Below are 9,832 nucleotides of genomic sequence, written 5' to 3'. Positions count from 1 at the left end.
TACCTCTAAGTGTGAAAAATCACTCCCTCCTCCTTGCTCCATTGACATAAGCTCCTTTACAAAGAATTTTATCTTTGAATCAGGGTTGGTTTACAATTTTTAAGAGTTTTCCTTTCTTCAATTATGAAAGTAGAAAATAATTTAGACTTCATGTGGCATTTAACTGTAGTGATTTTTATATGCAAAATATTAATATAAAATTGTTACAAAAAGACTGTTGAGCTCATACAATTATTGTTCAATGAAGCAGGTAAGTAAAAAAGAAGTAATTGAATTTAAAGGTTTTATATTGAAGTTGACAAAAGAATTGCACCATATAAATTTGGCTCACAGAAGAGCAATTTTATTTGATTACAAAATTGTTGGTGTGAAAACAGCCAGTTGAGGAAACAGCCAGTATTGGCAACAAGCTGTATTGGAATAAGTTGTTGAGGTGGTGGTGAAACATCATTTACAGCCCCTTCTGAGCAAATATAGCTAAGGAGAGAGACTACTCATCCAAAGAGTTTTACTGTCCCAGGATGGTCTGGCCTCCCCCTGCCCATCTGGTCTGCTACAGAGGAATGCAAACCAAAACAAATGATTTTACCACAATACTTGGTTACAGCATCTGAAACTAAAAAATTAGAAGGGGATGTTGGAATGTCCCATCTTTCTTTTTCTAATATAGAACAATTTATCTCTTTTAAGAGGTATTTACTAGCCTCTCACTCTTCCTTTAAGTACATTGTAGTTAAAGGAGTTTCTATAAATAATGGAATTGCAGGTATTGATTACTTTCAAATTGCAGTAGTGTTGCATAATATAATATTGGCAGCTGTGCCAAGATAAAATTGCCAGATTCCTCCCCAGTGCCAGCGTGGCCAGCAGGTCCTGCTGCCTCCCCCCAGGGAAATGTCACTTGGCTCTCCAAGCAGATCCTTACAGACAGAGTGGGATTTGATACCACACAGACCTCCTTAGAAAACTGGGTTTGAAAAGATGTCCCCGAGTCACCAGGAAATCTTTAAGCAAGTAGCTGAAAAGCAGAAAGTCAGGAGTGACCACATATATATGGAAAAGATGTGAACTCCTGAAAATGAGAGGTAATGCTTATTCTTTGTTCCTGAAGAACTCTTCTTCCACCAGCTTATCCTTCAGTAACACTCAAAATTATTTTTAGGTTACAATTTGTACCTCTGGAGGAGGTTGTCAGATAATTTTCTAAATTTGAGCACTGGTCTGACCCACAAGATATCCTTGAAAGCATTTTTTCCATGTGAATAAAAAAGATGATGCTCCTTTTCTGGAGTTCTAATGGAATTAATCCATTGCTCTAGGGCTTTAGTAGGTCATTAATTAGCTTCTTACAAGTATTGTGGTTCATTTACATTTCTGATTATGATACTTCCTTGTGTGCCTTTTGAACTTGGTGTTTCTGTAATTGTTTACCTAAACAGTTAGGACTGAAAGCCCCAACACCTGTTCGTTAAGCATCCAGATTTCTCCTCCTTATTTTGAGACATGAACATATCAAGAATACAGGACAAGGTTGTATGTATAGAAGGTCTTTCTTCTACATAAGTCGGGGGTAAATGCTTCAGTAAGGAGAAGTGGTCCAGGGTGCTGCAACTGTATGCTTTACCAAAAACAACACCCAAAACATAGGGAAAATGTGTAAGAAGAAATATAAGCATAGGCAGAAATTTCTATGGAAGAACCTCTGAAATCACAAATCTGAGAACACAATCCTGGAAAAGTCTTTTTTGATAGTGAAAAAGAGCCAAACTTTAATAGTGTGAGAACTATGTCAAAGTGATTCAGTGTTTAGTTGTGATTCTTAGCACAGAGCAATTAGCTCTAAATTCTTCACATAAACACTTGAAGTCTTGCATATTCTCTGCTGGAGAAACTAACTTTTAAGACAACATTCAAATTGTAATTATACTAACCTTTAAGCACAGGTCTCCTGTCCTCACAGACTTCATCACAGCCTTTGCTGCTTTCTTAAAAGGCTGAAGAATTGAAAGGACTGTTGCCAGCAGAGAAAAAAAAAAACAAACAAAAAAACCCAACTAAAAACAAAGCAATATTTCAAGTAGAAACATACAGTGCAATGCAAGTGCTCCTATCCATCATATCCATTCGGATCTCATGGCATATTCTCTCACCAACAGCAATCAGGGTCTTGATTACACCATTAAAATGTCATCTGTCTTCTGTCTTAGTGAAAAGAAGAAAAAAATGTTAGCTATTTGTTCCATCAAACTGGGCACCCTTTGTATTTTGTACATACTTGCCTTGAATGCATCTTTTAAATAAATGCAGTTGCTGTTTGCTTCTGGATGCAAGAACTGTCAATTTGCATTACTGTAGTTGTTCTTTTCACATATCTTTTAATCAGAATATTGCATCAAGTTTCCCACCATGATTTAAAGCCACCCCTTCTCTAAGCTTTGAATTACTTTGCATCTTTTGAAAGGCATTCAAAAACATTTTTCAGAAGTTGTGTTTAGGGACAGTAACTATCTTATTTCTTATTTGACTGGTGTGGTTAGCAAACTTATTGTCATGAATAGCATCAGTCAGTGAGCTGACAGAAATACTGTTAAGGGTTGGATGTTGGCCTGTTTTCAGCTAGGATAGAGTTAATGTTTGTCCTAATAGCTGGTACAGTGCTGTGTCTTGAATTTAGTATGAGAATAACATTGATAACACCATGATGCTTTGGTTGTTGCTAAGTAGTACCTTTTTTCTTTCTCCTCCCCCTTCCACTGGGATGGGAGGGAGGGAGTGCTCTGGTTCTTAGTTGCTGTCTGGAGTTAAAAGTTACATATTTTTGTTTACGTACTCAGTATAATTTAGTGTAAATACAGATTCACCAGATAGTAATGGAAAACTTGCATAATATCTTTTAAGAAATATAAAATAGCTGAATCTTGTGAGAAAAAGACAGGCTCATTGTGCAATAGAGCTTTTTTAAGTTCAGTATATTTAAGATAGGGTGGTCCTGTGGTGTAATGGAGAGCACTCTGGACTCTGAATCCCAAGGTCCTGAGTTCGAGTCTCAGTCGGGACCATCCCCTGGCAGTTCAAGCCTCCCTGCCATCCTATCCCATCACATCTCAGATGCTCAGCTGGGTCAGCTCCGGTTAGTACCGGGTGCTGTGACAGTCCCAAGGACTTCACTGTCGCTGTCCAAGCTCGCTCGGCCATGGCAGATGGACCTCAGGACTTAAACAGTGGGGCCAGTTCTGCGCATGCTGTGCCTCACCTAAAACATCCGCTGCACAGGCTGGAAGGGCACACCCATGTGGGGAGAGCCCTTCCCAAATCTTTGTTCACAAAGTCTAGCCATATGTATGGATATTTACGATACCAAAACAAGAGCTGAACTGGTTAGGAAGAAAATAAGATTAATTTAATACTTCTTAATTTTTATTTTTTTTAAAGATTCATGTCTTTGTTATCATTCTCGGCTGCCTGAATACTTATGCACAGGAATAGGTTTCATTCGAACATAAGCACTCATGCTGTAAAGCTCTACCACAGTGACCATCACATATCTGTGCCTGTATCGACGTTTCATGAATTTATTACTCGGACTCAGGAGTGCCTGTGTGCTCTTAGGGCTGCTCCTCAGCTCATACCATGATGAAGATGTACTCAGATATTCCTGGAGTTGTTACTTGTGACCAATCTTTCACATTTGTGTTGGCCGGAGAACATAATTCTGTGGTGATCATTGGCTTATCATTTTTAGTGGTAATTAATAGCTTTGATGAGAACATCAATGACATTGCTATCTATAGGTCTACCTGTAATATGTGGGATCAATCCAAAAATTCCTTGCTGAGTTCCTCGCAGTGTTCTTCATGTCCTAATGGAGAGAGAGGTTGCACCCTTGATAGCTGTATCACAATCACAGATGACTCTTTGCAAGTTATTATTGACCTGATCTAGATTAGGCTCTATATCGCATCCAATTTTAATTTATTCAGTAGCAGTGTCGGATTTTTATGTCAGTTTTCTGTTAAACTGTTGCTATGTATTGGGGTAAAATAAACTTTTTAAAAATAAATGCATATTGAGCTGTCTTCATCAAGCTTCCAGCAGCCAGTCTGTTTTTAATATGAAACAGTGACAGAAAGCATTGGACTGCTCCTTTGATGCTGGTGATGGTGCTGACTTCTAGGTCTTTCAAAGAAGATTGGTAACCATATTTTTGGTCTGTTAAGCATCTTAAATATTTGATTAAATGGGTGCTGATAATCAGAACAGGGCAAGTGCAGCACAGTCCGCCAGTAATTCAACAAGACCATTGAGTTATTTGAAGAAATCAATACCTTCATTTATATGACTGAAGGTGGTGAGCAAAAAGTGAGGTGCCACTAAATACTTACACAATAGCAATTGTGCAATAAAATAGCACCAAAAATAGCAATAAAAATACTAAAATAATATATCAAAAATAGATTTACCAAGGAAACTAGATATTCTCAGGAGTTTTAATACCATGTCCACTGTCATAACTTATGTTGACATTAGCTATATAGATCTATTTAATATTACAATATTTAGAGAATCCTGTGTGGCACATGCAACTTACTTGTAATTTTGCCTACAACTAGAATAATTTGCAGTCCTTATTCAGAAAACAGGTAGGTTAAAAGGATTAAAAGAAAAATTTTGTTAAGATGTGGAAGAGAGATCAAATTATTTTCTGAGATTTCCAATAAAATACTCTCATGAATTCAAACTCATTGTACCATCACAGGACCAGCCTCACCTCATGGCTTATGCTGCTCTGCTACAAGCATAGCACTAAAAGTCTGTAATTTGCAGAGCAGCTGCAACTCTCTATGAAGTCAATGAAGGCTGCAGTGGTTTGGCACCACTCAGGTTCGTAATCATTCCCAGCACTGAGAAAATAATGATCAGTGGAGCAACTGTAAATTAGAAAAAAATCTACAGGTTGTTACTATTAATGGAGTTAATGATCCCTCAGTCTAAATACATAACAGTAAATACAGAATTGCTCTGCAACTAAGAGATGAAGATTAAATTAATGTCACTGTGTCCAATAGACTGAACTCTATGTAACTAATATCCAGTTATTTGTTAAATACAGATTCAAAAGCATTCTTTTATGTAAAAGTCTAGTGTGTGATTTTAACAGCTTTCAAATACAGTTCTTAAGCTTTCCTCTAGGAACATAAATTCATAGGTCTTGCAGTTCAAATTTGCATTAAAAAAAAAGAAAAAAGGCCAACTTGGGCTGTCATGTATAGGTTCAAATCTATTTTTTTAGGTCTTCTTCAGAAAATTGAAGAAAATAAAGGAACTAGATTTCTATGACTGAACTAACAATGCTGAAAATCAGAAAGGAGTTTATAAATGTAATTACAAATTTTATTACTATCATTTTATTTCCATGTGTTCTTAAACAGCTGTCAAATCTCCTGACTGTATTTGACTACACTATAAATAGTGTCTTGCTTTTCCCAGACGTGCTATTCACAGAGGTATGCTGTTCTCAGTTTCGAATTGAAACTCTGCTACTGAGATGAGCTTCAGTATGTATTTATTATTAATACAGAGAATCCAGTAATGTTGTGTGCTTGCTGAATTAAAGGCAGAATCAAAGGCATTTTACCTGTCAAGACCTTATTTCAGAGTTCTCAGTTTATCCTGCAGTGGATGACAATTTGTCATTGATTTCTGAAATGGAGGAGGCAGCTGCCTCCATTTCACTGAACCGGTCTGGCAACTTTAATTCTGTGCTCAGTGGCATATCCAGTGCTCCCATGTTGTTTGACAGTGTGATATCACTGAACATACTGAGTGTGCACCTATAGGTGGTGAAGGCATCTATTGCTAAAGGTTTGTGAACAACAAAAGTGGTGTCCCAACAAAATGCAAGGTTCAATACTGGGAGCCTTGCTGGCAAGATGTGCATTAAAGAGCTGGGCCTTAAACCTCTGCCCATAGGCAGGCTACAAACAGTTGTTATTAGTTTAAAAGTGGACACTGTTCAGTGAAAACTCTGGGAGTGACCAATCCTCAATGAACTCCCGACTGAAAGCAGCATAAGCTTCTCCTTAGTTCTCCTGGAAGACCTATCTGTATTTTTGACCACCTCCACTTCAACTGTCCATAAAACAACACAAGCGATGTCCTCCGCATCAAGGGCCAAGAGACAGAATTTCTGGCACACTAAGGATGTGAGATAGTCCCAAAGCTGCTGGAAACACCTAGCCAAGGGTTCATCAGCAAAAGGGCCCAAGGAGCCCAGCTGCCATGTCTATGGTGAGGAAGGACAGCTCGGGACCTCAGCCAGACACTGTTTCAGCCAAGTGCTTCAGCTCCTGTCCTGCATCTCTTCATTCCCTTTCCCTTAACAGCTGCAGGGTCATCTGTGTCTAATGCCACAGTGTTCTGAAGATACCAAGTTCTGTGTTCAAATGACCTGCGTCCATCTTTTCTCCTTATGTCAAGCATTTTCTGTCAGCTGGTTCAAGGCTTCAGAGACACTGACAGGAAGTGCTAGGAAAAGGAATGTTTTGGTTTGAACATGCTGAACCTGGTGCTGGTGGATTGGCGGAATGATTATAGCTGGTACACATTCAGTGTCAGACCTGAGTTTGAATTAAGACCCGCACATGACTTTAAAAGTGTAATTTTTTTTCTCCCCAGTTCCCATTATTATCTTTCATTTCATTTTTTCTGGCTTCAATCAAGATTTGGAAAAGAGCTTTTCAGGGAAGGCTTCCTTCCAACTCTGAATGCATAATCTTCTGCATTTTTGTTCATTCAGTCTATGCTTATTCTATATATCTTCACAGAAGAGTGGGTAATTAAAAACACAATTAATTTCTTGCTAATTGAATATTTTCTGAATAATTCACAAACCTGGATGATTACCAACAGCAGGCTAATATTTAGAACTGTTATAGCCAGCATCTAAAAGCATCAGAAATAATCATCTGAATTTGCACAACTTCTGGTCCATCTGTGTAATACAATATATGAAGTGACTTCAGTCAGAGAGGGCACAAAAGCTTGATCCTTAGGAGGGAGTGTTATGTATTTAGGAGATGCTGCCTGGGCTTTGCTGTGAGTTCTTTTGAAGGGTGAAATTCTGCTCCAAATCTGCTTTTGAGGAGTTGCATGTGATGCTTAGCAAAGGCCTTCCCTGCACCATTGCCAGTGGGAGCCAAAGGAATAATGACACCTCAGTCTTCCTACTGAGAGGGCATCTGAGGAGCTGGGAAAAAGTGAAGCAAGGTGTGGATGCTCACCATCTGGAGATCAGACTCCAGGCTTGAAGAAGGGCCTGGATTCCTTTGGTTTTTTGCATGGTTTGGGCAGAGCTGAATCAAAGAAGAGCAATGTGAGGAGTGTGGGAAATTTGAAAATGAACTGCTAAGCTTGGAAGAAGCTAGCCAAGAGCTGTCAAAAAGTAGGGAAAGCCTGCCTGGACTGTCTCCAAAGAGATTTGAGACTCAGTACATCTCAGCCATCTCAGTACATTGCTGGAATGAACTTGAGGCATGGCAGTGTGCCCAGGTTAGAGATGGCATCAGAACTCTGTTACAATCCATCCAAAATGAATTGCATATTCAGTCTAATGCAAGAACATGATGTGTCCTTCTCCAGAAGGAATCATTGTCCTTCACCCAGAGATCTGCATTGCACAGTGGATGCTGTACAAAGCTCCAGCGTACCCAAGCAACGCTTTCCTGTGGGGCAGTACAGGCAAATGCCATAAGCCTGGTCCCAGTTATGTCTTTTCTGAAACAAAGACATTTCTAGGTGATAGCAGGTGTTTTTGCTTGTCTTATCTCCTCTGAAACTACGAGAAATATTGTGTCTTGTTTGGTGATTTTTGTAGACAACATTTTCTGTTCTCTCTACATTTCATTTAGCCCACAAGAGCAGGGTCTTGTTTCATCTTTTGCCAAGAGCAAGAAAGGAGAAAATACTTCTCTGCCTCCTTAGTCTTTTTTTTCATCTTGATCATTTAAGACATTGTCACCTTGACAGACAACTGTCACCTGCTCTAGTACCACTGTCAGTCTCCCAAGCTGTGGAGGACATCATAGCCTCCTGGGGAAGGCAGAGAGTGAAGTTCTGCCCATTAGTTGAATAGAAAATCATCCACCTATGTCTGTGTTGGATGTTGCCAGAGTAAAGTCAATGGAGAAGCAGCTTACTATGAAATCCTATTTCATTTTGCTTATGGTAAACATTTGAACCATTCAAGGAGAATGTGATATTAGGAAATTACCCTCTGCTGCATGCCAGCTTCAAATAATTCTCAAACAGCACTGATAAAATCAGGAAATCTGTTTTTCTTACACTGTTTTCCCAAACAAGCTACTGAATTTTACTTTACCCTCTAGGTAATGTGAAATTTCAATCATACTACAGTGCTTGGAATCTAATATTTGGCTCTTTCACATCATTCATTATTTCACTGAGTCTCACATGCCAGTTTTTAAAAGGTTTGCTTTCAAGTCGTCCAAGGACAAATACATCTTTAGCAACATTTAATGACTCAAAATATCCTAGAGAGAAAACACTTGCTGTGCTGCTGGCTCTAGTAGCTGCACTGCTTCCCATGGGATGTTAAAGCCCGTCAACTTAGAGTGGGTGTTATGAGGACAAGCTTTCATAAATTGTCCTTACTACACTTCTGACTTGCTTTGCCTCTTCCCTTTTGTTTTTGTTCCTCGAGTGGCTGCAGCCTTTGCTCTCCAAATACTGTGCAGAGATTTGGAGTTATTTTAGTCTGGAGACGAGAAGGCTCAGGAGTGACCTCATCACTCTCTACAACTACCTGAAAGGAGGTTGTAGCCAGGTGGGGATTGGTCTCTTCTCCCAGGCAACCAGCAGTAGAACAAGAGGGCATAGGCTTAAGCTCTGCCAGGGGAGGTTAAGGTTGGATATCAGAAAGAAATTCTTCACAGAGAGAGTAATCAGGTATTGGAATGGGCTGCCCAGAGAGGTGGTGGACTCACCATCCCTGAAGGTTTTTCAGATGAGACTGGATGTGGCACTTAGTGCCATGATCTAGTAATCATAGTGGGGTTGGATCAAGGGTTGGACTTGGTGATCTAAGAGGTCTCTTCCAACCCAGCTGATTCACTGATTCTATTCTGTGATTCTATGATTTTAACATTTGGCCAGGAGGTCTCAGTAGATAATGAGCCAGAGGGACAAATACTAATTGCTCAGCCTCACTGAGAATCCTAGAGGTAGCGAGGTAGGGCCAGGAGCCTGTCAAAGGAACAGTTAAGGACAGCCCTCAAAAGCCTGGGAAGGAGAGAGCCCAGTGGGAAGAGGAGGAGCTGTAGGGCAGACAAAGGCCTGTGTTGGCTGCAGAGTTACAGAGCCTGTGTCCTCTCCTGCACACAGGTGACCTACCTGCTAAGGCTGTGTGTTCATTAAAGACAAGTAATGGAGGTGTGATGACCTATACAGCACTTAATGTGGGAAAGTGGGTGGTGGCTGAAGAAAGAATAGCTGATCAGGGTAGGAACATCTGCTCTTTGCTCCCCATTCACAGAGATGGGATCCTTCCAGACTTCAGCTTCCTCAAAGCAGGACCAGACCAGGGGATACAAACCCCTGGAACTGGCATATCTATTTATCCTTTCCTACTCAACCTTACCTGCCCAAGTTCTGAGTCCCCTTTGTCATCTTCTCTTTTCCATTATCTCTATTTCCATAGGCATATTCCAGATATCGCTTGCACTTACACCAAACTACTTGGAATTTTCAAGTTATGTTTCTCAGAGGGATTAAAAGGAATAACTGTACACAATGCAGAATGTGTTGAATACACACA

This window comes from Pithys albifrons, chromosome 8 (genome assembly GCF_047495875.1).
Source record: "Pithys albifrons albifrons isolate INPA30051 chromosome 8, PitAlb_v1, whole genome shotgun sequence".
NCBI lineage: Eukaryota > Metazoa > Chordata > Aves > Passeriformes > Thamnophilidae > Pithys > Pithys albifrons.
Note: the sequence above shows the minus strand (reverse complement) of the source record.